The following is a 27,530-nucleotide window of genomic DNA, read 5'->3' on the forward strand; positions in this document are numbered from 1 at the left end:
TATATAGGATGGTATTGGGGTATTGCTTCTGCCCATAATGTTGTTCAAGGTTCCCCATAGCTTTTTACCATCATGCTTTATACTGTTTATTCTTGCTGTATAATATAATCTCTTTTTTTTCCTATTCAATTTAGTCACCTCGTTTCTTATTTTACAGTACAACTGCAACTCCGAGAGATCACCAGATTTTATTGCTGCCTTCTTTATTCTGTCTCTGTCAGCCATACATTTCTTTAACTCCTTGTCGATCCATGGTGCATTAACAGTTCTTACAGTTACCTTCTTAAGAGGTGCGTGTTTATCCATTATTGGAGTTATTAATTTCATAAAAGCCTCAAGAGCACAGTTTGGATCCTTCTCTTTAAAGACACTAGACCAGCTTATATTTTTAACATCCTCCACATATGAATCACAACAAAATAGTTTGAATGATCTTTTGAATACTATTTTTGGTCCAGCCTTTGGTACTTTGGCTTTCCTACAGATTGCTATGACATTATGGTCACTAAAGCCTATCGGTACAGATACTGCTTTTGAACATTGTTCTCCAGCGTTAGTATAGATGTGATCTATTAATGTGGATGATGTTACACCATTGCTGTTAGTGACTACTCTTGTTGGTTGTTTTATCACCTGCTCCAGATTGCAAGCACTTGTTACTGACAATAGTTTCTTTTTTAGTGCACAATCAGATGAAAGAAAGTTAACGTTCATATCTCCCAATAAGTATATTTCTTTGTTCTCATCACATACTTTGTCGATCATTTCACACATATTGTTTAAATAAAGACAGTCAGAGCCTGGTGGTCTATAACAGCAACCCACTAACAAAGGTTTTAAATGGGGTAGCTGGACTTGCAGCCACACTATTTCTACACCACTTGACATTAAATCTTCTCTATACTTAACATAAATGTGGCTTTGCACATAGAATGCAACTCCTCCCCCATTAATGTTTCTGTCCCTCCTATATATACTGTATCCTTGTATTAACAGCTGACCATCATCAAATGAGTCATCAAGGTGGGTTTCTGACATTGCCATTATATTAATATTATTTGTTGTTAGCAGATCCTGAACATCCTGAACCTTATATCTGAGGCTGCATATGTTTACATGAGCTATTTTTAGCCCTTTTTTGGGTAGTTTAGCAGATACTGACATAGAGATAGCAATTAACTGGCAAAAAACACAATAGAGCATCCATTATGAGTCCAGTGAAGTGAGCGCGTGTGTGTGTATATGTGTGTATGTATGCACGTGTGTGTGTCCATATGCATGGGTCTATGAGCCCCCTTTTTTGGCTTTTGAGTCCTTTTTCTCAGTCCTCTGAGATGCTCTGAGTGAGTCTGACCTCTCAGACTTCTGGGAAAGAGGGATCGAGGGATTTGGGGAAGGTGGGGAGATTGGGGGTGGATGAACAATGAGTCTGTCGTACCTTATGTATGCAATGTTCCCTTTGCTCCTTTCAGCCTTCATGGCAGGGATGAGTTCCTTCCTCTTCTGGCGCACAGCTTCCGGGTAGTCCTCGTTTAGGAAGATGTTAGTACCTTTCAGCCTGTGGCGTCTGCCCATCACTGTCATCTTGTCCTTGAAGCGGAGGAACTTTACCACAATCTGCCTTGGCCTGTCTGCGTCCCCTCTTTTTCCCATTCTGTGGGCCCTTTCCACCTCAATCTCCTTCTCATCAATCTGTAGTTTTGTTGTGAGCAGCTCCCGGACTTTGTTCTCCGACTCCTCCCAGCTCTCTCGTAGGGACTCCGGAATGCCATCGATGACTATATTATTGCGTTTCGATTGACCTTCGAGGTAGTCTGATTTCCCACCCATGGTCATGACGGATTCACACACAGTACTGATATCATTGCGTGCCTCTTTGCTCTTATTTTTCAGCTCATTGCAGGTATCTTTAAGTTCATCCACTTCTTTTTGTGAGAACTGTAGCTCTTCAAGTCCTGAACCTCCCTGTTCATATCATCCATTCTCTTGTTTGTAGAATCAATCAGAATTTGAACAAAGCTTTTAAAATTATTTTCTTGTTGCGTTAGTAGCTGCACATAGGCTTCCTGTTGTAGAACCTGTGATAGGCTGACTTGGTCATCCCCTTTCGGCGGCATGTTTGCCTGGTGATGGCTGCAGGAGAGGCCTGGTGATGGCTGCAGGAGAGGCCTGGTGATGGCTGCAGGAGAGGCCTGGTGATGGCTGCAGGAGAGGCCTGGTGATGGCTCGGAACCGGAACTGCCGCCGCGCTGGCCCGGTAGAAGCCGCCGCCGCCGCCGCTGGCCCGGTAGAAGCCGCCGCCCCTGGCCCGATAGAAGCCGCCGCCGCTGGCCCGGTAGAAGCCGCCGCCGCCGCCGCTGGCCCGGTAGAAGCCGCCGCCACCGCCGCTGGCCCGGTAGAAGCCGCCGCCGCTGGCCCGGTAGAAGCCGCCGCCGCTGGCCCGGTGGAAGCCGCCGCCGCTGGCCCGGTAGAAGCCGCCGCCGCTGGCCCGGTAGAAGCCGCCGCCGCTGGCCCGGTGGAAGCCGCCGCCGCTGGCCCGGTAGAAGCCGCCTCCGCTGGCCTGGTAGAAGCCGCCGCCGCGCTGGCCCGGTGGAAGCCGCCGGCCTGGTAGAAGCCGCCGCCGCCGCCCTGGTAGAAGCTGGCCCGGTGGAAGCCTCCGCGCTGCCCTGGTAGAAGCCTCCGCGCTGCCCTGGTAGAAGCCTCTGCTGCTCAGGTGCTGCTCAGGTGCTGCTCAGGTGCTGCTCAGGTGCTGCTCAGGTGCTGCTCAGGTGCCTGATTCAAGGGCCTTTTATTAGTCTGCACTGTGCTCAACGTCCCGGCTGAATATAAAGAGCAGATTATGGATTCAGACTGAATGCAGCTTGGTTTCGTATCACGCACCTTTGACTTCCTGCGTTGTGTAATTATTATTCAAGTCTTTCAAGTCCCAGAATGCCCTGCAGCATCTCCAAGTGTCAGGTTTGTATATAAGCAGAGTGATGAATGGCAGCAGATTAAAAAGTGACAGCAGTTACTGAGACTTGGTCTTCCACTGGGATTTACTGGAGCTGCTGGAAACGCCTGCGAGGAGGGAGAAGAAAGTTTCAGTCAGTCGCCGTAGCTGAAGTATAAGTTTGCAGTTCCCACTCTGGAGAAGGCTGATTCATAAACGGTGAAATCTGTGGTGGTTTTCATCACTCCGCAGCCTGGTCGTCTCATCCTCTCGGTACGCTCTTTGTGTCGGCACATCGCCTCTCTAATAGTCGCTATTCTCTGCATTTCCCTTAAAAACATAATTGGAGCACAATCTGCTCCGCAGATGCAGAGATGGGCAAAGGCAGGCGCCGCGGGAGTCCCACCATGAGAGCCGCTAACACCGTTAGCGTTGAATATTCAACATCGCTCTCCAACGCTGGTTCTGATGTTTTTGTGTGGTTGAGCCTTCGTCCCCAGACAGGGCGGCACAAGCTGAGGTTGTCAGATTTTCACATCTCATGTGCTCACTGTAGGGGCATTCATACTGAACACTCATGGATTCTGAGGATCATCGGGACAGCAGAACTCCCCGAACAACAGCACAACGAACACAACTCTTGCTGCCGTTGGGTTTATAGCGCTGTTAAAGTAGTAAAAAATAAACAAATTGACATTCCTCCATTTCATACCGGCATAATAGATGTTGGACTTCACATCCTTCCCAAGTGTGTCGTTTAGTTTTCTATGCGCTACCATTATGGATCGTTGCTTAGGAACCAAATACAGTCCAGTCTGCTGGGACCCTTTCAGTCCGAAGTCGGAGCCGAAAACTGTTGTTGTTGCTGTAGTTCAGACACTGGCCTTCCTCTGGTACAGCTTTTACCACGGCTACTGCTCCAGTAATGAAACCTTTTACGTGTTGAACGAAGTAACACATTTATGTTTATTACGGCGCTGTTAAACTGAAATGCATCGGTTTCAGATTTTCTTTTTTCCCAGCATTAATTGATTTACTCCACCCACTTAAGTGATTGGATGATGCTCTGGAATTAAAATACTGAGAAGAAAATAATCTTTTATTTTGCCTTTGTGGAGATAATACAGTTAAACTTTCATCAATGTCTCTTAAAAAGCCTCAAAGGTTCTTCAAAATTAGGATAACGTTGTTGAGGATATTTTTATATAATTATGTGAATATTTTATAATCATTTAACACCTAAGTAAAACATTTAACTAAGACTAATATTGAGAGTGGAGAAAGAGAGAGAGAGAGTGGGAAAAAACACTGGTCGGACACACACACACGGGTAAGGGAGGGGGGAGTCCGCTGCACTTGCAGCCCGTGGCCTTGAGTGACTGTGGCAAAGGTGGGTGCAAACTGGGAAGCTGTAATATCATGACATCATGACATCATGAGAAATTTCTGGCGAATGTATCAAATCGGTGCCTAGAAAGTACAGAAAATGTTGTATTTTATCGCAGACTGGGTATATAAGCCGTGTTCCGGAGATAAGTTTTCAGAGTTTTCCTTGGACCGCGGAACATGCGATGCTCTCCTGTGGACGTCTTGTACTTTTTTTTGCAATAAAGGACCTCCACAGTATTTTTTGGACGAATGCCAGCCAAAACTTTGACTCCTGTGTTTTCTTCAAGTCCACGGATGAAGGAAAAACTTAGACGATTTGGAATAATGGAAAACTTAAGAATTATTATGGAGATCCCAAAAAGGATTTTCTCTACAACGTCCACGCAGCAGACGTTCGATACCAGTGAAACCAGTGATTTCTTCTTAATTTCTGTTTTGGAAATAAATAAATAATAATAATCCTGCTCAAATTTCTAGATAAATATTTCAAGCTTAAAGCTGATAATTAGATTTGTGTTTATTAAACTTTTTACACAAACTGAAACTTTGACAGGGTGCCCAAATTTTTGCATACCGCCGTCCCATCATTCAAAAGGTCACCCAAGATATTTACAGTGAATATTCCCTCAGTCCTGCTCCTCTCTCCTCTTCAGCCGTTGTAATGAACTCCCGTGCCCCCACCACCTTATTATCATGCAACGACACACCTTTACCTGCTCTTTTAAACAAGACTCTTCACTGTCTCCTCAATCTTTATCTCCATCAGTCTCTCTCTCCCTCGCTCCATCCTTCCTTTGTGAGCACTTATAATAGGATGAAGGGGGGATGGACAGATGAGCCACGGAGGTGGACAATAAAGAAGCAGAATAGAGAGGAGGATAATAACGGGGGGCTCTGATGCTCAGCTCGTCATGTCGGCCAGAGATTTGACATGTACGGCGATGGAAAGTGACACGTCCGCTCTGATTTATGGAAATCAGAGGCCATCACAACCTGCGAAGCTTTTTAGTGATAATGTTTAAAGTTGTGCAGAGCTTCAATTATCTGACACGTGTCAGGATGTAGACACAACTGATAACATTTAGTCCTAATGGCTCAAAGTGCATTACAGGGGAAACAGCACTATGAGCCGTCACATAGAGGGCACTTTTCTTAAAGACATGGAAGGAGACAACCAAAAAAAAAATGTAAATGAAATGTCAGTTGGGGTTACAGGAAGACAGACGCCACACCTGCAGTAACAATCACTTTAAAACGTTTTAACCCCTAGAAGCTCCGTGAGCTGGCATACCCAAGATAAGACAAGAAGTGCACATGGTGTAAATGAGGCCGTTCTAGTCAGAGAGGATTCTGGTAGAAGAAGAAATTGTGAGCCGTACATCTTTTAAACCTTACATGATTCTGTTGTGATCTCGAAGCCTCTGGGTACATTCTAGGGGTGTAACAATATATCGTGCCACGAAATTTCGCGATACAAAAACGCCACGATACGTGTCGTGGAGGTGACAGTGTATCGCGATATTGGGTTATTAATATTAATCTATTGTGTGTTGACTAGTAACGCGCATCCGACCGCGACCCGCGGACCAAAATCTTCCTCCGCTCAGAAGAAACTAGTCCCGTTTTGCGGTCCCGTTTTGAGCTCTGAACTTTTACTTATGTAAGTCTGGTGTAGAGTTAAGCCTTACCTTATTAAATTAAACCTTTTTCGGGTCGTGAGTAGGATAAACACGGGGACAACTTCTGCTGAGTTCCAGTGTACTTTAATGTCCCTCAACAGTGTAGGATTTTAGAACATCAACACAGCACCTAGTGCCGTACTGTGGCGTATCACTCCACCCAATCTAAAACAGACTAATCACTACAGATAAACTGACTAGTGTAATTATAGTCCCTGATTTACATCAGAATATAAAGAATATATTTATAAAATAATGAACCTTGAATTACCAAAATAACCTTCTTAACAAAAATAAATCTCCTATCAGGTGAGCATGAATCAATCTTTTTTATGATGCAAAATTGTATGTATTTATTTACTTTTATTTATTTATTTAATTTTATTTGTTAAATTAGAAAGAAAAAAGTCAAATCATACATGAGAGAAACTATTCAGTTTGTGGCAAAATATTTTTATTGTATGAAACTGAAGATCAAACCTGACATTTACTTTTAGTTCAGTTTGTGGAAAATGGTTGGCCTGGCTTTCTCTTTAAAACTTAAACAGTTATAAAGCATTACAAACTGGAACAATAGAGCAAACGTACAGCACTGTTTTGTATTTTGTGTCTTTCAAATAAAAGACAATTTTTTCCAGTTATATGTTCCTCATTCAAGGTTGTTAAAAAAATACTGCTATAATATCGTATCGTTATCGTGACCTCAATATCATGTATCGTACTGTATCGTGAGATTAGTGTATCGTTACACCCCTAGTAAATTCATATGGTACTTTTCCACTAGTACCTACTCGGCCCTGCTCAGCTCTCCTCCACTCGGTTTGGTTCTTTCCCACCAGGGGTCTAACGTGCCGAGTAGATACTTTTTCTGTAACTACTCTGCTGAGGTTCTAAGCGGCTGAGTCGGCTGTATCTGACGTCATCACACTACAGGCCACCGATTGGTCGGGGGGTTGGAGTCAGACGTCTGAGTCAGGAGGAGGAAATCAGTGAAAGAGCGACTCTGACGGCGGCTTCTTGTTCATGTTATTAGACCAGCAATAGCAGCGCAAAAGTCTGTTTGGTGATCCAACTCTGAGGTGCAGATGTTCATAAACCTGGTGCTGAGGAGAGAATTAAAAAGGGATCTAGACGGGCGATAAGGAACGACCAGATCTACCTGGAGCTCTGTCACTTCATACCTGCTCTCGGCTCCCAACGGACTTTTCAGTGCAGAGACAAACTAAAAAAAAAATTTTAAAGCGTCGCCGCTGGAGCTTCTCTCACTCTCATTTTTTAACTTGATATCGAACACAAGCCACAGACCCAGCAGCACATATATCATCTCCTCCGGGTTCTACATCTTTAGTGTTGTTGTCTTCTTCGTTTAGATCATGCAATCAAATACGTCACAGCAGCTTCGCTCCAACCCTCCTACTTCTGTTCCAGGTGAATTGTTATGGAAAAGAAACCAGGCCGAGTTGAGCCTAGCCGAGCTGAGATGAGTAGAGCCGAGTATGTGCTAGTGGAAAAATGCCAATAGTCTAGTGAATCTGGCCAAGAAGCGCTTCACTTTTGCAACCCTCCTGGTGAGACCCGAGGAACCTTCAGTGTAGCACCATCAGTCACTCTGCTGCAAAAGACCCCAAAGGAAACTCAGGCCTAGGTGTGTACTTTCTGCAGGACGGCTGGAGACTCGTGCATATACTAAAAACATCCACAAAGGGGATAATGAAACAATACTTTGTGATTGAATCAATTTGTGATTTGATAAAATAATGATATACACGCAAAAGTTGGCCAACAAGACATGGGAGAATCGATTTAACCATGTTTACTTAAAGTGGTTTTTATTTAAGATTGTTACAAAAAACCATTCAGTTGCTAAACACACCAAAAATACCATCGGCCGGGTCTTCTCTGGGGATGCAGATGGTTGAAGGAGTTAAGGAGTTCAAGAGACGGATAACAGTAATACTTATATTCTTAACTTATATATACATATATAATGTAACAGCTAACATATTTTCTCCTTTCTGGCTCATGCCACCGATCTCATGCTCTTTCCTTCCCGCTGGGCAGGTTGTACTTGAGTAGAGCTTTGAGTTAAACTGAAAGAACACGGTGTGTAATGAAGCCGTGACAGGTTTCTCTCCTTTGATTGGTGTGGAGATTGATATAATTTCAAAGGATCTCTGATGGATTTATTTTCGCCTGCTCCTGAAGGCGTGAAGAAACCCTCCAGTCCTCACTGTGAGACCCTGTTCAACTGGTAGGCATGGAAACCAGTCATCAGCAGCTCCTCTTGAGCCGTCTCACCTCCCCCAGCCTCCGCTGCTCTGCTGGAAGAGTGCCGAGAACGCCTCACATCTCCCACACTTTGGTGAGGGATTGTCTAAATTTCTGCAGAGAGAAGTCAGAGGTCTTAGTGGCCGGGGGGGTGGGGTAGGTAGGAGATGAGAGATGAAGGATTTCATGCAATATCTATTCCAAGCTACCCTGTGAGGGAGGTGGCCGGGATTACGGTGTATTGGTCTGTTGCTACGGGGCTCCTCAAGTGGAGAAGTTTCTCACCATCTTGTAGCTCCGGGTGAAGAGATAAGGGAATCAGAGAGTCTACTGGCTGATCGGTGTGGTGTCCTAGTACTAGGAATGGGTGATATTTTACCGTTCACGATAAACCGTCAAAAAAATTCCCCACGTTAAGAATTTGTCATCTCACGGTAAAAAAGATAAATTCCTGTTGATGATGTTTTTGTGTAAAGCTGATTTAAGGAAGGAAGGAAGGAAGGAAGGAAGGAAGGAAGGAAGGAAGGAAGGAAGGAAGGAAGGAAGGAAGGAAGGAAGGAAGGAAGGAAGGAAGGAAGGAAGGAAGGAAGGAAGGAAGGAAGGAAGGAAGGAAGGAAGGAAGGAAGGAAGGAAGGAAGGAAGGAAGGAAGGAAGGAAGGAAGGAAGGAAGGAAGGAAGGAAGGAAGGAAGGAAGGAAGGAAGGAAGGAAGGAAGGAAGGAAGGAAGGAAGGAAGGAAGGAAGGAAGGAAATGAGCCTAAAAGAAAGAAATGAGCCTAAAAGAAAGAAAGAAAGATAAATTCCCGTTGATGACGTTTTTGTATTGGTATTTTTTTTATCGGGATAAATGCCAGAAATTATCGTGATATTCTTTTTGGTCCATACCGCCCATCCCTACCTAGTACCGATCTGTTGTGGTGAAGTGAGAGTTGAACCGAAGAGCAAGACTCTCTAATTGCGAGTACCGTATTTTCCGGACTATAAGTTGCGTTTTTTTTCCCATAGTTTGGCCGGGGTGTGACTTATACTCTGGACTTATGTGTGAAATTATCAACACATTATTAGCGGTATATCATTTCACATGTTATTTTCACACTAAACCACAAGAGGGCGCTCTAGGCCTGTGTTGATAATTTCAACATTGGCAGTAATAGACTGGGCTGTAACTTCAGAATCATGTAACCCTGTAGGCATTTTTGAGGAAAAGATGGCATACAGCATTTTTTGAAAGATCAATGTGTCCCAAACCAGAATCCACCGTATGCCAAAAAAATTAGACCCCTGGTTTTCTATATTCCCACATTCAAGATGGCCACCCCATATGGTAAATTGGACTGTAAACGCTGTTGCCTATCCTGGTTTAGGCTCATAGATCAAGCAATTCCTAAGTTAAAATAATACTGTGTTTGGTATCATTTTAAAGGAGACATTTATAGCTCTCTTTCAAACCTAAAGTTGAACTTTTCTGACATACTTGGAGGTCAATAGAGCTCCAGAAACCCCAGAGAATGTTAATTTTTCACCATTTTCGCCTATGTTATTTTTATTTGTATTAACTCTGTGACACCTAGGAATACCAGAGACATAAAAAAACAAGTACAGCAATACTCACTTTCATATACAGTTTCAGAAAATGTATAATATCACCATATTATTTCTATCTTGTGGGTGATTGTGTGCTGGAATTCGTGGGCAGTTAGGATGCTGAAATACCGCAGTCAAGCAGCAGGTGGCGAGTTGCCACAACAACGAGTTAGCGAGACAACTAGCTAACATGGATGTTGCCAGTGCAAATATATGTGGTGGTGTTCATCTCCTCTATTAAGGGTGAGTAACAGTAACAATAATTTTGAAAAGATGAATCATGTTTTTAAGTTTATCAAGTCATTTAAAAAAAATATCAACCAATTTCCTGGATTAAAGTTAAAGTTAAAGGGTTCAGTCAGTGAGAACATCAATGATGTTCTCACCCGGAGAAGGCACGCCACCCTTTCCCGATGGAGAACCATGGCCTCGGTTTTGGAGGTGCTGATTCCCATCCCTGCCGCGTCGCACTCGGCCTCAAACCGCCCCAGCACATGCTGAAGGTCCCGGTCCGATGAAGCCAACAGGACAACATCATCTGCAAAAAGCAGAGATGAAATCCTGAGGTTCCCAAACCGGATCCCCTCCGGCCCCTGGCTGCGCCTAGAAATCCTGTCCATAAAAATTATGAACAGGACCGGTGACAAAGGGCAGCCCTGCAGGAGTCCAACATGCACCGGGAACAAGTCTGATCTACTGCCGGCAATGAGAACCAGACTCCTGCTTCGATCATACAGAGACCGGACAGCCCTTAGTAGAGGGCCCCGGACTCCATACTCACTGAGCACCCCCCACAGAATGGCACGAGGGACATGGTCAAATGCCTTCTCCAGATCCACAAAACACATGTAGACTGGTTGGGCAAATTCCCATGAAGCCCCGAGCACCCTGCGGAGGGTATAGAGCTGGTCCAGTGTTCCAAGACCAGGATGAAAACCGCATTGTTCCTCCTGAATCATAGGTTCAACTATCGTCCGTATTCTCCTCTCCAGTACCCTGGCGTAGACTTTCCCTGGGAGGCTGAGAAGTGTGATTCCCCTATAGTTGGATCACATTCTCCGGTCCCCCTTTTTAAAGAGAGGGACCACCACCCCGGTTTGCAACTCCAACGGTACTGTCCCCTTCCTCCATGCGATGTTGCAGAGGCGTGTCAACCAAGACAGCCCTACGACATCCAGAGACTTGAGGTACTCAGGGCGAATCTCATCCACCCCCGGTGCCCTGCCACTGAGGAGCTTATGAACCACCTCAGTGACCTCGGCTTGGGTGATGGATGAGCACGCCCCAGAGTCCCCACTCTCTGCTTCCTCAGTGGAAGGCATGTCAGTTGGGTTGAGGAGATCCTCGAACTATTCCTTCCACCCTCCGACAATGTCCCCAGTTGAGGTCAACAGCTCCCCACCCACACCGTAAACGGTGCCGGCAGAGTACTGCTTCCCCCTTCTGAGGCGCCGAACGGTCCGCCAGAATTTCCTCGAGGCCGACCGAAAGTCTTCCTCCATGGCCTCCCCGAACTCCTCCCAGACCGGAGTTTTTGCCTCCCGGACCGCCCGAGCCGGGGCTCGCTTGGCCTGCCGGTACCCATCTACTGCATCAGGAGTCCCACAGGCCAACATAGCCCGGTAGGACTCCTTCTTCAGTCTGACGGCATCCTGTACTTCCGGTGTCCACCACCGGGTTCTAGGATTGCCGCCACGACAGGCACCGGAGACCTTGCGTCCACAACTTCGAGCCGCCGCGTCGACAATGGAGGCAGAGAACGATGTCCCCTGCCTCCCCCGGGATCCGAGAGAAGTTCTCTCGGAGGTGAGAGTTGAAGATGTCCCTGACAGAGGGCTCGGCCAGATGTTCCCAACAGACCCTCTCAATCCGTTTGGGTCTGCCCGGTCTGTCCAACCTCCTCCTCCGCCAGCGCATCCAACTCACCACCAGGTGGTGATCAGGTAACAGCTCAGCTCCTCTCTTCACCCGAGAGTCCAAGACATGCGGCCGAAGGTCAGATGAAAGGACAACAAAGTCGATCATTGACCTCCGGCCTAGGGTGTCCTGGTGCCACGTGCATTGATGGACACCGCTCGGGTTCAGATCGGGGAGGCCGTACCTCCAAGTATCACTGTCATTGCCCACGTGAGCGTTGAAGTCCCCCAGTAAAACAATGGAGTCCCCAGTTGGAGCACTATCCAGTACTCCTCCCAGGGACTGCAAGAAGGGCGGGTACTCCGCACTGCTGTTCGGCCCGTAGGCACAAACAACAGTGAGGGACCTTTTCCTGACCCGAAGGCGCAGGGAAGCGACCCTCTCGTTCACCGGGGTGAACTCCAACACATGGCGGCTGAGCTGAGGGGCTATAACCAGCCCGCCTCCTCTCACCTTGGGCAACTCCAGAGTAGTGGAGGGTCCAGCCCCTTTCAAGGAGCTGGGTTCCAGAGCCCAAGCTATGTGTGGAGGTGAGCCCGAGTATCTCTAGCCGGTATCTCTCAACGACTGCTACCCAGTCCACATGGCACCAGCTCATCACGGTCCTTCCTGCGGGTGGTGGGCCTACAGGAAAGCGGGCCCACGTCGCCGTTTCGGGCTGAGCCCGGCCGGGTCCCACGGGCAAAGACCCAGCCACCAGGCGCTTGCCTACGAGCCCCAACCCCAGGCCTGGCTCCAGGGAGGGGCCCCAGTGACGCCGATCCGGGCGACGTTACGGTCCTTTGTTCTTTCTCCTCCATGATTGGCGTGAACCGCTCTTAGTCTGGCCCGTCACCTAGGACCCGTTTGCCATGGGAGACCCTACCAGGGGCGTAATGCCCCCGACAACATAGCTCCTAGGATCACTCGGGCACACAAACCCCTCCACCACAGTAAGGTGGCGGTTCAAGTAGGTGAAAAATGTGATTGTTCAGTGAAATTTTTGATTAATTAAATTGATGAAAATCACTCAGGCCTTTGAATATTGCTTACTAATAATAGTCTTTACAAAATGCTGGTCCAAAGAATGAATGGTGGTGAATGGGACTGAGCTGGTTACAGCTATTTCAAGCCTTATAATAACTTCTCACAAAGAAAAAGTATGGTTATATCATACATTTCCTGACTCGTCAAAGTCCATTGGGTATTGTGGTTGTTGTCTTTTGGGTCGTTGATATCTCTTGATCCCAGAAGATAAAATTAACTGGATAGTTTAGGCGAAAAATTGTATGGAAATGTGTGTAATTTATGGTTTAAGGAGGCCGTGTGACCTCTATGTTTGTCAGAAAAACACAACCATGGGCTCAGATAAAAGCTGAGAAGGTCCCCTTTACATTGATACCAAGCAATCATATATCTACTATTGACAAATAGGAAACTGATCACCATTTCTAACTTTAGACGACAAATCAATAGTTGTGCTAATTAATCAATAATTATGGCTAAACGATAACTTTGACAGCTTAGCATACGGCAGAAATGGATTCAGCACAAAAAAATCATACAGAAACAATAGAGAAAGTACTTTTCCTCAAAAATGCCTACCATGTTGTTTTCTAAGGGGCTTTTTCAATTTTCGGCCCTGACTATAACTTTTAAAAACAACTGAGAAGGGCTTAACAAAAATGGCACAGAAAAGAAAATCATATTCTGCAGATTACAAGCTGCAAGTGGTAAAATATGCAGCTGAAAGCGGTAATGGAGCAGCAGAAAGAAAGTTTGGGGTTAGCGAGAAACTTGTATGGGACTTGTGAAAAGCGGAGGTTACTCTCACTGAAATGAAGAAAACAAATTGTACAATTATTCAGCCTGTTGTGGCCTCTATTCTATTTTTATTTTAAATTACCTTTTAAGATGACATGTCTGTTCTTGGTGTTGGATTGTAGTGTTTTGGAGTGACGCGGATGGTTTGGTAAACTTCTTAACATGTTATCTATGCTATAGTTATCTGAATAACTCGTTCTCAGTTGTTATGTAACGTAATCATAGCGTAGGCTACAATTATTCAGCCTGTTGTTGCCTCTATTTTTATTTTAAATTATCTTTCAAGACACATGTCTGTTCTTGGTGTTGGATTTTATAAAATAAATTTCCCCCAAAAATGCGACTTATACACCAGTGGGACTTATATATGTTTTTTCCTTCTTTGTAATGCATTTTATGGCTGGTCCGACTTGTACTCCGGAGCGACTACGTCCGGAAAATACGGTAGTCACCAAACGATTGTGGATATAAGCCACTAAGTTTCCTCTGTAGAGAGACTAGACTTTTCATGGAGATGGGGTGAAAAGGTTCAGTCCTCCAGGAGGGTTTGGGTTTGGGTCCTGGTGGCCCCCTGAGGAAGATGCTTCAGGCATATCCAACTGGGATACGATGTCCTGCAAACATGCTGGGGAGATTATATTTCTCAGGGAGAGAATGGTTCTTGTCTGATCCTTGACTGGAGCTCCTCAGAAGTCCCTGGTCCTCCTTGCTGGTCATGATATTTCCAAATGTTTTTGATCGGGGAAAGGTCTGGACTGCAGGCAGGTCGATTCTGGAGAGCCTTGCAAACATCCAGCAGCCATGCATCCATACTTTTCCTTTCTTTCCTCAGTGCTACTCAGAGCCCAGACATCCCTCACCTTTAGCTCACTTTGCAGCTCCTCTTGGCGCCTCTCATGGGGTTTTCAGGCCACCAGAGATGTGCAGGCCCGACAGCTATCTTCCAAGGGAGGGGTCGATGTCAGGTGCTGGAGCATGAATGAAAAGCTGCACAGGAAAGATATCTGTCTGCTTGTGTCAGTGGTCTCATTCTTCAGCTCACGAACACAGCCGAGGGAGCAGAGATGGCCGATAGATTCAGATCTTTCTTTGTGTTCATATCTTAAACATGATAATCTTGCGTAATGGAGGCTGCACAGCTCCATTTCAGCTCCCCATCTTTCCAGATAACACACTGCTCTTTGAGGCTGCAGACAGGCATGTTTCACAACACACAGGTATCAGTCATGGTTGGAGAACACGATGTACTATGTCAAATAAAACCATCTTCATGTCTCTATCATGAAACCTTTTACTGACTGGATCAAGAATGGACACATTTTTTCCATAAAAGAATACAATTCATTTAGCATACATGTGACGACTCATTCATCTTGTTTGAATGGTTATCTGGTGATGAGCTGCTGTTAGTGCCGCTCTTACCTTCATCACTCATCTCTGTTTGATAAAGGGAGGAGGAGTGGACCGGCGCTAGAAATACCCCGACTAACAGAATCAGCCTGACCTCCAGCCATTCATGGAGTTTCTGTTGTCCGAATGGCTTTGTTACGGCTTTGTGCGTCTCAGCGTGTTCCGATTGTGGTATTTGATGTAGTACACGTGTACTTAAAAGTACAACTGAGGCTCCCATCTCTGTCACAGTAGATTGGTTTGTGTGCATCTTTACTTTTGTTGGTTTTCATTCATTCTGGAGGCCGTGGCCATGTGAAAAAAAACACTCTAATCCACTTCTGTATGGGTCAACAAAGAGATTTGTTTTTCCTCTTTTGATCAAGATTTAGTAGTTTATGTGTCACAAGTTCAGATGTTTAACATTAACTTTTGGTGCAAACTTAAAAGTAATTAATTAAATGGCCCACAGTCCACTATGGCCACAGATCCGGAACAGTCTGCAATACATGGATATTGTTTTTTCTATGTTGAGCTTGTTCTGGAATTCCACAGGGTTCTGGTCTGGGCCCAATGCTGTTCTGTTTATACAGGATTCATTTGATCAATACTATCAGGAAATATGACATACTGTTATACAAATGACACCAAGATGGAAACTAAGCAGTTTACTGAAAGACCTGCACTGCCTCTAATTTTAGCACCACCACGAGGAACCATGGAATCACTTTTGAGAAGGATTGGTCGTTCAGTTCCCACATTAAACGGTTTTCTGAAGTCGCCTTCTTTCTTGTATGTGTATGTGTATATATATATATATATATATATATATATATATATATATATATATATATAATATATATATAACTACAAATGTCACAAGTATCTTTTGCGATTTCAGATAGACTGGGAGAAAAACACCTGGACAAAACAGATGTGACATCACCAACTGAAGACTGATTCTGAAGCCTATTTTGTCAGAGCGTTGTCTCTGAGACCTGACGCCGTCCAACCCCAGTTTATCCAAAATGTTTTGTTTTTTTTCTTTATTGAATAATTGAAAATACAAACTCTCAAAGAGGACAACAATAATAATACAAATGAAAATAAGTATCGTACAAAAGTTCAAGATACATAACGAAAGAAAGAATAAAAAACATCTGTCAAGATGTGGTTTAGTTGAGGACCCAAACGCAGGAGAGCGGGAGGCAGGAGTTCCAAAAACTGGGTTTATTAAGCAAAACCAAACCAAAAACGCTGCAGAGCAGGATCAAAAGCAGAACAAAAACAGGAATCCAAAAACTAGGCGAGGAGCCATGGAGGGAGCAAACAGTACGGACCAACAGGGAGCAGGGGAAGACAAGACTAGATATACACAGGGGATAACGAGACACAGGTGCAGACAATCAGGGCAGATGGAAAACAGGAGGGACAGAACTGAAACTCAAAACTGGGGGAAATGTCAAAACCCTGACATTATCATGCATTTGAATTTAACATAACATAACATAAAAAGGAGCAGCGAAACAATGAAACAAAATAAGTTATAATTTAGTAAAGCAGAAGACGGGCAATATCCTCGTTTATTTTCTTGGCATAATTTCCAAAATGGTTTATGCATTCAGAATGGCTCCCTGTAAAATTTGGGTGGAATTTGAATAATTCTTAGGGACACACACATCTTCTAAGGCCATCCACCTCGTTTTCTTTTATTGAACCCAGAGGTCTTCAAGAAAGTTTCAATAGCTGTCCTTTTTTAGAGGTAAATAGCAGCAAAACTTAGCAACAAAATAAGGATTCAAAGAGCTGAGCTATGTGTCCCTTTTTCACATCAGAGCCACAACCATGTTGACCGTATGTTTCCACAAGTAAACCTTTTTGCCTTCAGTGAAGTCATGAATGCCAGTTCCCCAGCGAGCCTCATCCTCGCAGGACTGATCCCAGCCTCCTCCATTAACATGGTGTTAAAAGCAGCCCGTCTCCGGAGTAACAGCCCTGCCTGCTGCTGCTCCAGCTGCCTGTTAATGCTTGTTGTCAGGGCTATTAAACCCACAGAGGTGGTGGTGAAGGCAGTGGAGCGCAAGATAAACCAGCTAAACCCCTAATCCCACTTCTGCTGGACCTCTCACGTCCCCTGAGAAGTGCTGCTTGCTGCAGAAATAGGCGAGGAGTTGTCTGGAAAAACATACGGGTTCCCAGCATCTGTGAATACTTGGATTTATGTTGCAGCGGTGAGCGACGGCCTCTCAGGGTCTCTGTGTTGCAAAGTTTTCTTGCTCTTAAAAAATGTAAACAATTTCAAGGCTGCCAATGTTTAAGAGATCTCTCAATGTCAACGAATCCCACGAAGAGACTGAATCGAATATGTTTCTCGCGCTTGCCGACTTTATATTCCATTTGAGGCTTCAGCTCCAGGCCTATTGTTTATTATTTAAAATATGAATCTTTCAAAATAACTCACAAATATAGATTCACTCTCCAAGTCCCGCTTGATCCCCTGCAATTAAGAGTGGAAACTAAATATGTTAGCATCAGAAAATAACTGTCTCCCTGCAGCCGGCAGCCTGTCATCAGTCAGTGTTTACCGGAGGAACCCTGCCTCTCAGCTTTGATCCACTGTACGCCAGGCGGCCCGATCGATACCTCATCAGCGCGCCGCCAGCTTCAGCCTCTGTTGGTGGAATTTAACAAACGCTCGGAGTGAAAAATATAGTTTTTCCAGCAGCACGTCACTCTCGTCAGAGCCAGAAGGCCCTTGTTGTGTTGCTTCTGCTTTTGGGTGTGTATTTGGAAGCCGCTGGTTGGAGTTTTCGATGGTGAAGCGTGGTGTTTTCAACAGACTATTTGAACTCGTGCACATTTGTTTGCTTAATGGCAGTGCAGCATGTAAAGGATTACTTTCTTTGATCTTTTTTAGACTGAGTTTAATTTGTATCGATGTTTGCAAAGCACCAGGAACATCCCAACCTTAAAGCAACTGTTTAGCCGCTTAAAAACCTCCAAATAAATGCTGTATGGTTTGTATTGAGTGAAAGAAAGATTATGTAAATGTTTTTTGTATTCTGTCATGTTAACTCAGATGGTGTAAACAGAAAGATGAGAGATGAGAGGGGTAATCCAGGTTTCAGCAGCAGTGCAGAGGCTAACCGCGGCTCCTCGGTGCTCAACTGACTGCAGGCTGTTGATGCAATCATTTTTTGATCTAGCTGATTATCTATTCCACACCTGGTTTTCTCTGGCTCTCTGGTTACCTCTTCAAAGACATCACCCACTGAACAATCTCCCACTGCGAGGATTCAGGCTCAGTGATTTAACTTGATGATGTGCCAGCTGAGTCCAGCTCACTTCACTCAACAACAGACGACAGAAGTTGGCTTTGTGGCGTGGACAGAAGTTAGAACCCGTTAGTCCTTTGTCTTCTGGTTGAAGTGGTGATTAGTTTTAGATAAATGCAGCTTCAAACTAAAGACAACATGTAGCTTTTTATAATTAATTAATTTTTATAATTAAATAAAAGATGAAATGATGTGGATAATACTAGGTACTGGGATGATTCGGTAGCGTGTACATCCTGCTTTAGAAATGTTTTCTGGAGTTTTGGACATTTGTGTATGTTAAGAAAACTCCCAAAACCTGACCCCCCGTTGACACTGAAAGTCACACTGAAAGCGTCACGGGCGTCATAGGCGTCTGGCTGCCATTCATTGTCTATGAAAAACGGGCGTCGAGAGGCGGCGGTAGCGGCGGGACCGGCGCCAGCGGCGGGGGAGGCGGGAGCGTCGCGTCAATTTGAAGTTGAAAAATCTGAACTTTATGCAAATGAGCAGCGGCGACGCCGAGGCGTCGTCCAATCACACACCGGGATTCCCGAAGCGAGAACTCTCAATGCAGATTGTGCTTTCATGTACACACAAACGTACACTGATTCACATGCGTACAGGAGCAGAGCTGTGCACTAACAAACTTATTTTATCAGGAATTAATATATTTAATCCAGCAAAATGACATTTTTGCTGATTTGACTGCCGTTTTTACCTGAACTGATCACGTGAAACACGTATCTGAGGAGCTGGATGGTCCCAACGATTTTATTTGCTACATTGATCCAACGAAAAATAATTAAAACCCGTGCTTATTAATCACAAAACACAGGTTAAACATCATGACCAAATCCGCTCCGACCCGGTGTGTCAGTGATCAGCGCAGACAGACTGCAGCTTCGCCTGAATTATGGTTTCGCGTTAAATCGACGGCGTAGCCGACGGCGTAGGGTCACGGTACTGTGTGCGTACCCACTACCCTACGCCGTCGGCTCTGCGTTGGTGTGACGCGGAACCATAAATCAGTCTAGGCGGATTTCTGGTTCACCGGGACCAACGGCTCTGGCGGTTGATGTTGATCCGCGGACCAAACTTGTTAAAGGAGCATCAGACTCACTCTTATCTACGCTGAAATAACGCTAAAATATAAAGAAGGCGTCCCAAACTGTGATCTATGGTGAAATAGGAAACTGAAGATGTGTAGGCTGTTCCCAATGTTCCCTCCAGTTCTGCAGCGCAGCTTTAAGCCCCGCCCACTGCAGGCGTCAACAGTGCATGCCGCTTTCAGTGTGAACGCACCAAGCAGCGAGATGCTGGCGTCGGGAGATTTTTGACGCTTTCAGTGTGAACGCAGGGTTACGGTCAAGTTGAGGTCTGAATGTTGACTAGGCCGTTTCAGAACATCTGGATTATGAACTTTTCATCCATTCTGATATAGATTTGCTCATTGGCTTCAGTTCACTGATCACATGACAACATTTCAACCAGCTGTCCGGTGTTGGGCAGGCAGCCTCACATTTGCCTCTAGGCTGCTCTGGTATGAAGAGGAGCTCATGGTGGATCCAGTGACTGCGGGACATTTGGCTCTGTGGCTGTCAAAGCAGCCCAGACCATCATCCCTCCACCACCGTGCCCAACAGTGGCCATGAGGTGTTTGTGCTGAAATACTGTGGTTGGTTTCCTCCGAACATCTCACTCTGGTCTCTTCTGTCCAGAGGACATTCCTCCAGACCTCTGCTGCTTTGTCCAGATGCAGTTTTGTGAACCTCAGTCGTGATAAGATGTTCTTTTCAGACAGAAAGCTCTTCCGAACCAACTGCTACGTCAGTCTTTGTCTAATTGTTTGGTCATGAACTTCAAGATTGAACATACTGATCTTAGCAACACCACTGTTTCTACCCGTCAGCCTGTAAAGGATTGGAAGGGGTTATTTTTTTTAAATATTATTGGAGCCCACGGTGATAAATATTCATGGTGGTTGCCAATCTTCCCAGAATTGCTTGTCCCTGCAAGTTTTCCCGATCGTCAGAGAGACGGAGGAAGAAAAAAACAACTAAAACATGAATGCACGGCTGAAAGTCACAGTTGTTTAGCGTCACGTCTCTGCTCCTTGGGCCTGATTCCCTCTTTCTGGATCTGAACTCTTACACATTTGTGTATCTGGTAGTCATGCCACTCAGCCAGGATCAGTGTTGCCTACCCATCTGTGGTCGCCCCCGGCAACGGCCTGCTGCGACATGACGGGTCGCGCTCGTGCTGTGACCTCATGGATGGATGCAGACGAGGCTGCAGCTCGTTAGAGGCTGATTAAGTTTCTTACAGGAGATTTCCCCAGAAAACAGTTTGTTGGATGTAACATCGTAACACCCGCATGGACCCAGTGAGAGTCAGACCTTTGGGAGATTCGTCTGGCAAGCGAGCATCCTAACTAGAAAGTACTTTCACAAGTTCTATTACACTTGGAAATCAACAGGTTTACATGCACAGTACATCACCAAGGGGGAAACAAAATGATTACTAAGGCTGTGGCCACCTTTGCTGTGGGAAAGGCAGCGAATGAAAATGCAGCATCTCGGCACTCCTACGCATAAGTGGGTCAAAAAGGTTGTTTTCTTGAAATATCTTCGTAATGAAAAATTGTTATCATTTCATATTCCAGGTATTCCTCAAAAAACATGTTTTTGATACAATTCCATTTACATTTATAACTTAGCTTTTATACATTTTAAGAAATTGTAGTTTTTCTATTACTACCCCAAGCTTCCATAAGTGGGTCAAAAACGACCCGCATGCATTTTCTATGGAATCCAATGGGAACCTTTGATCCTAAAGTGCGTGTGCGTGTGTGTGCATGTGTGCGTGCGTGCGTGCGTGCGTGCGTGCGTGCGTGCGTGCGTGCGTGCGTGCGTGCGTGCGTGCGTGCGTGCGTGCGTGCGTGCGTGCGTGCGTGCGTGCGTGCGTGCGTGCGTGCGTGCGTGCGTGCTTTTTATATAGCTCAGTGTTTCTCAATCCTGGTCTGGGTAATTTTATTTTGAAATAATGTTAAAAAGTGAAAAATAAAGATATTTCAAACATGAAATCATTCTTGTGTGGTCCTAAATATAATACTAAATATTATACAAGTGATTATTCTTAACCAAAATGAAAGAAATTGCATAAAAACACATTGATTCTAATATGGGTCATTTTTGACCCACTTATGGAAGAGTGTAGGGTCCAGACACTCGTGCATCTAAGGGTTAAATTCTGTTTTTTTTTTTTCTTCTTTCTTTTTTCTTCTCTTTTTCTTTCCAGCTCTTTTCACCATTTAGCCATCACTCAAGCAATAATGATGGAAATGATAACAATGATGACACTTGAAGGAGAACACCTGTACAAAACACGCGCTGAATCCCATTGTTGTTAAATTGGGCTATATAAATCAACTTGCCTTGCCTTATGACACAAAATAAAACTGTTCACTATTTTCAATTATGTGAGCATAAATACAAACCTATTTGGAAAAATCCTTCTTTTATAACCTGTATCATAAATCCAAAGTCATCTTCCTGTGTGCTGTATAGGTTTGATCTCATGCTGTCATTTGCAGTAAAACAGGAGAAACTAATCAGATCTCCTTCAGTATCTGTTCTCTGTAGCTTTCTCCAGGTCTCATTATGGTAAATACAGGGGCTTTTTCTTTTCAATCCTGGTCCTCAAATACCCCTGTCCTGCATGTTTTAGATGCGACCCCGCCTCAGCACACTGTGATACAAGTTTTTGTTTTTTAACGCTACAACCAAACACCATAGTTAAAATTTCAGTTCGTCTTCCTTCCAGTCGGCATCTCTGGGCAGGAGCTCGGGACATTGGTCAGACGAGGGTGGGAGTTTGGTCAGTAAGTGCCGTTCAGAGGCAACAGAAACGAGGATGCACACAGCGCTGGAATAGACCTGCATGTCTCTGCTCGTGTGCTAGAGGGGAGGAATTGGATTAGACACGTTTATTAGACCACAGGGAAGCACTCAGAGGTTTCAGTGAAGAAACTTCATTCCGACTTTACCATATTTAATGGCAGTGAATGTGGAATTCCTCAAGTAAATCCAGCAAACAGTTTTGAAAACTCTCGCACCAGGCCTTTAATTAGATGATTCATCGAGCAGCGACTCTTCCGCACATTAATTAGTTAAGAGAAACATTCGGCTGTCCTTACGAACAGTTAAAGTCAGAGAAAAAGATGGATTTTGACGGAGGTTTTCCTATGCTGGTATCAAACAAGCTTTTTTCTATATTTTCTCTCCAGCCTCTGCTTCAGCGTGCTCTTGCAACAACGTTCACACAGATATCTACACACACTGATGGTTAAATGCAACTATGCCTGTATACTTTCACCCCGAGGGGTTAACAACCAGGTATTGTTGACAACCATTTTCTGGACCTGCAGCGGCGGAAAAACCAAGCATGCAGCAAGAACTTAACAACGGGCCGAGGAAGAATAGAAGAATATTCATGTAAAAGTACAGAAGCAGAACGCTTGTCTGAAGTGAGACACGTGTAATAATACGTACCATCGATCCAGGTCCAGTAAAGGTTGCGGTGACAGGTGTAATACGGCCCACTCGGAGGTGGCATGTGAAGCCTTGCAGAGTAGCAGAGCTGTGGCCTTTTAATATCTGTTAACCTGATGACTAGAGGTGGGTGCAATTCATCGATGTGTCGATGCATCGCGATGCGTCACGTGACGATTTGGAATCGATTAATAAAATTTTTTATTTTTTATTTATTTTTTTATTTTTTAATTATCCTATCCAGATTCCAGACTGAATAAGCTGCTGAATCATTTCATTTTCAAGAATGCACATTTCTTATTGTTCACTTGAAATATGGCAGATATGTTTACACTAAATAAATTTGATGGAATATCATATTTACTTGAATTAATGAACTCATTAAATCCAGGGCTTGACCGTTTTCAGTGTTTTCCGCCAATAGAGGGCGCTCTCATGCAAGTGCAGCTTTCCCTGGTCAAAGTTAAGTAAGTCAAAGAGCAAATGTTTACATAGTCATAAAATACATTATTTTGTGTCTTTGAAAAATACATGTCAAATGTTCAAAAAACCTTGTTATTTACTTAATGAGTGTTGTTAGAGGAACTGAGTTAATTGATTGGCTATTTATTTACAAATGTAGCCACAGATGAAGACAAAATCAATCTTGTATGGAAAAAAGCATTAAAAATCACAATAATCGAAGAATCGTGGCACCAATAATCGAATCGAATCGACAATCGTTATAATCGAATAATCGAAGAATTGAAGCTCCAATAATCGAAATCGAATCGTGAGGTACCCTTGTTTGCACACCCCTACTGATGACATCATCCACCCACATCTTCATCAGAAGGTTTCTCTCTCAAAAACAATACTTTTTTAAAACCACGATTCCAAAAGAAGTTGAAACCCTGTAAAATAGAAATATTATCAACTTCGCGTCAGCTTTATTTATATCGCGTCAAATCACGTCAAATGTCATCTCAAGAAACGTCAACTCGTTCCAGAGTTGTCCAATTATTAATAAGCTAACAAAATAATGATTGCAGTTATTGCTTCACTAAGGAAACCAAGAGATCGCATCAAAATGTTTCTTGAATACCAAGCACCGGGTGACTGTGGGAAGAAAAAACTTGGTTGGGGGTGGTTGAACTAGTTAGTTGGGTTCATGGACAGGTATAACTATCATCAGCATAACAATGGACATTAATAACACTGTCTAATATTAGCATAACAGTAGCAAACATAACATGAAACAAATCAGTCACAAACACTGAACCCTGCGGAACTCCGTGGCTAAGTCCGGTATTTGAGGAAGACTGATTGGCGATGAATATGACTTAAACCGGTCTAATCCAGCACCTTCTCATCCCAATGACATGGTCAATACTCAGCAGTGTGAAGTTCTAACTGCAGCACTGAGATCCAACAGGCACAGATACATTAACATCTTTTCAGTATTTAATGAGCCTGACTAGAAAGCAGTTCTTGGTTACTGAAACTTAAGGAAAATGTTGTATTCTAAGTAGTTGAACCCCTTCAGTTACTGGATCAGGATTCAGTCCACGTTTCTGCTCACTCACACCCCAGAGCAGATGTTCCCTCTTGTCTGTTTTACTATTTTCATTTTCATTGATTACTTTCAGCTTCAGACAGCTGAGATCAGTACATTATGGCATCGTAACTGAGTTAATTTAACAGTGTTGCTGCTTCACTTGGAGCCCGAAAGCAGGACACCCTCATGACTGTGTCTACCATATGCTGGGAGTGTCTCGCCTGAACACACACTTGTGTGTGTGTGTGTGTATCACTGAGAGTGTGTAGTTTCTGTTGTCAAAATTGAAGAAGGTCAGCTTGAGTTTATTGTTTTGTAACTGTTTGAATTTAGGTCGGCCCGAGATACCTGCAGCACTTTGTAGAAATTTGTTTTAAATTGAATCTGTGTGTAGTGGAGGCTTTTTTTTCAGGGTTCCAAGTGAGTTGGTAATTTGGTGTCGCACTGATGCTTCTCCGGGAGGCAGGTGTGAGACCGTTATGAGCACTCGGGTATAAACAAGTGTCTCCTAAAGCAGGAAATCTTTAAATGTCCCTGTCAGCCTAACTCTTCTGTGCTGTGTGTGCGTGTGCGTGTGCGTGTGCGTGTGCGTGCGTGCGTGCGTGCGTGCGTGCGTGCGTGCGTGCGTGCGTGCGTGCGTGCGTGCGTGTGCAGACGGATGCATACTTTGAATGATGACACCTCACCGTACCATTCTGAGATACAAATCTATTTCTGTGGTGATGTTTAGTGCTAAAACTAACTCTGCTCCATTATTAGATGTAAATGAGTGTAAATGTTTGTTAGGGACCAAAAATGATGTTTTTGGGGTTGTGGCTCAGATGATGAAGAGTTTTCTGCAAACTTTAAAGAGAAAAGCTATTTTGGAAAACCAATATTGGAAATACCCGCCAATAAAGTAAATGTATTTACTAGGGGTGGGTAAAAATATCGAAAAATCAATGCATCGCAATTATCCCCGCCCTAATTCAATATAGATTAAGCAAAGCCTCTGAATCGATTCACCTCCTGGCCAGTGGGGGCGCTGTGTGCAACATTTTCTTATGATTCGCGTTTTGTGGACGGTGGCTGCACACGACCAAACAACAATAAAATGGCGACGATGGCAAGCGGAAAATCTTCCAGATCAGACGTTTGGACTCATTTTGAATTCCCATTTAAAGAAGGAACATGAGAAACGGACAAGAGTAGGGTGGTGCGTAAAGCCCCTTTCACATAGAGGGCGCAAAGCGCAGACCGCCACCGGCTTTCCCATTCATCGTGTATGTGCTACCGCGGCGCAAAGGCGGACCGCTCTGCCGCCGAGCTCGGCGGCGCGCAAGAGGGCGCCTACCTGCCTGCTAGAATTGAAAATGTTTTTATTTCACCGTGCCGCGCTGTGACGACATCTCGGCGCGTCCAATAGGAGAGAAGGGAGAAGAGAGGAAGTTGTGTCCAATAGGAGAGAAGGTGGTGGAGGCTCTGCACTAGTGGGCGACCGATAATCGGCCGTGGCCGATTATCGAATTCGATATTCATAATTCTATTAATAATCGGTATCGCCCGCCCGCTGATCGGTCGGACACTACTCTGCACCCTACCCGGCGGTGGGCGTGGCGCAAACCGGGCTCCATGTGAAAGCAGCTTAAGTTGTGCCAGGCAGAACTAAGATACAACAGCAACACGACAAACCTGCGGATCATGTTGACACAGAGCTGTCATGTGTTTTTTTTTATTTTAACTTTTGTACTACAGTACAAATGCACAAGTGAGCCATTATGGTGCCGCTAAGTTTAATTGCTCAGTTCATTTCTATGTGAAGTAAAATGCCACGTGTTATAGGCATGAAAATAAAAATACTTACTGAATCGATATCGAATCATTTAAATCAATATCAAATCGAATCGATATCGAAACCTAAAGAATCGAAATGGAATCGTGAGGTTCTTAACAATACCCAGCCCTAGTATTTACTTGTGTGCAGTATCTGATAACACATTTTATGTGGTAAAAAACAAACAAACACACATCCCAATTCTTTTTTTTTGTTACGCAGTACTGCCTTTTAACTTTCCGTTTTGAGTATTATTTAGGAATTTGGTGTTATTTTAGGTTGAAAACCGTGACAAGCTCGTCATGCCAGGCTGCATTTTTCACAGGGGGTCTTGTTTCTGGAAATAACCATTTTCCCTATAATGCCAGATGTGTCATATTTGACACATGAATTTCTGAGACATCTGTAGCATCCTCTAAATCAAAAAAGGGAAAAAGAAAAAATACTGAATACTGTACATTCATAATGATGAGGAAAATAATTATTAAAACATTTTTTTTTGATTAAAGTATATAATCAACACTTTTAAAAATGAAAACAATTTGAATTTTTTTGTATTTCATACAGTATGTCAAGCTTGAAGGAGTTAAGGGTTCATCTCCAGAGTTCTCTTTTCAGATATAAAGAAACTCCTCTAAAGAAAGCCAGACACCCCTGAAAGACAAACCTGTAGAATTCACTTGAATTCATTGAGTGAAACTTCAGGATCTACATGGGATTGAAGTGAAACAAAAGTTTAACCAGAGGTGTCAAAAGTATTCACATTCATTACTCAGGTAGAAGTATAGATACTAGAGTTTAAAAATACTCCTGTAGAAGTTGAAGTATCAACTCAAGTTTTTTACTCAAGTAAAAGTATAAAAGTACTGGTTTCAAAACTACTTAAAGTATAAAAGTAAAAGTAATGTAAGGGGGAAAAAAGCCATTAAGGACAAAAGCCATTGAAAATGAATGCAAATTAGTATAATGCAAATATATTAAAGAACCATATCTGTGTACTATTGAGCATTAACATGTGTTTCAGAGAGCAGCAGATATGATGACTAGTTGCCTATAAGTATTGTTATGGTGCAAAAAGTCAAACTTCAGAGGCATGTTATCATTTATCCTAACCTTTATTGGAATGTACATCCAAGTTTAGTTGCAGGAATCTGAGGGAACGGATGTAAGAACAAAACTGGACAAGAACATCTGAAACAACCACAACCAAATTCACTCTATCCGGATGGAGCAATTTAACTGGATAGTTTTTATTTAAAGGCCAAAATGAAATGGAGTAACGAGGCTGTTTTTAAAATGTAAGGAGTAAAAGTAAAAAGTCGTCTGAAAAATAATTACTCCAGTGAAGTATAGA

The 27,530-nt window shown here is 44.0% G+C and overlaps 1 protein-coding gene across 1 annotated transcript in view; it reads left to right on the forward strand.

The window, feature by feature from the left end:
- grid1b (glutamate receptor, ionotropic, delta 1b) overlaps positions 1-27,530 on the forward strand; it is a 430,666-nt gene that overhangs the window by 285,153 nt on the left and 117,983 nt on the right.

This window comes from Cololabis saira, chromosome 19 (assembly GCF_033807715.1).
Source record: "Cololabis saira isolate AMF1-May2022 chromosome 19, fColSai1.1, whole genome shotgun sequence".
NCBI classification, from domain to species: domain Eukaryota; kingdom Metazoa; phylum Chordata; class Actinopteri; order Beloniformes; family Belonidae; genus Cololabis; species Cololabis saira.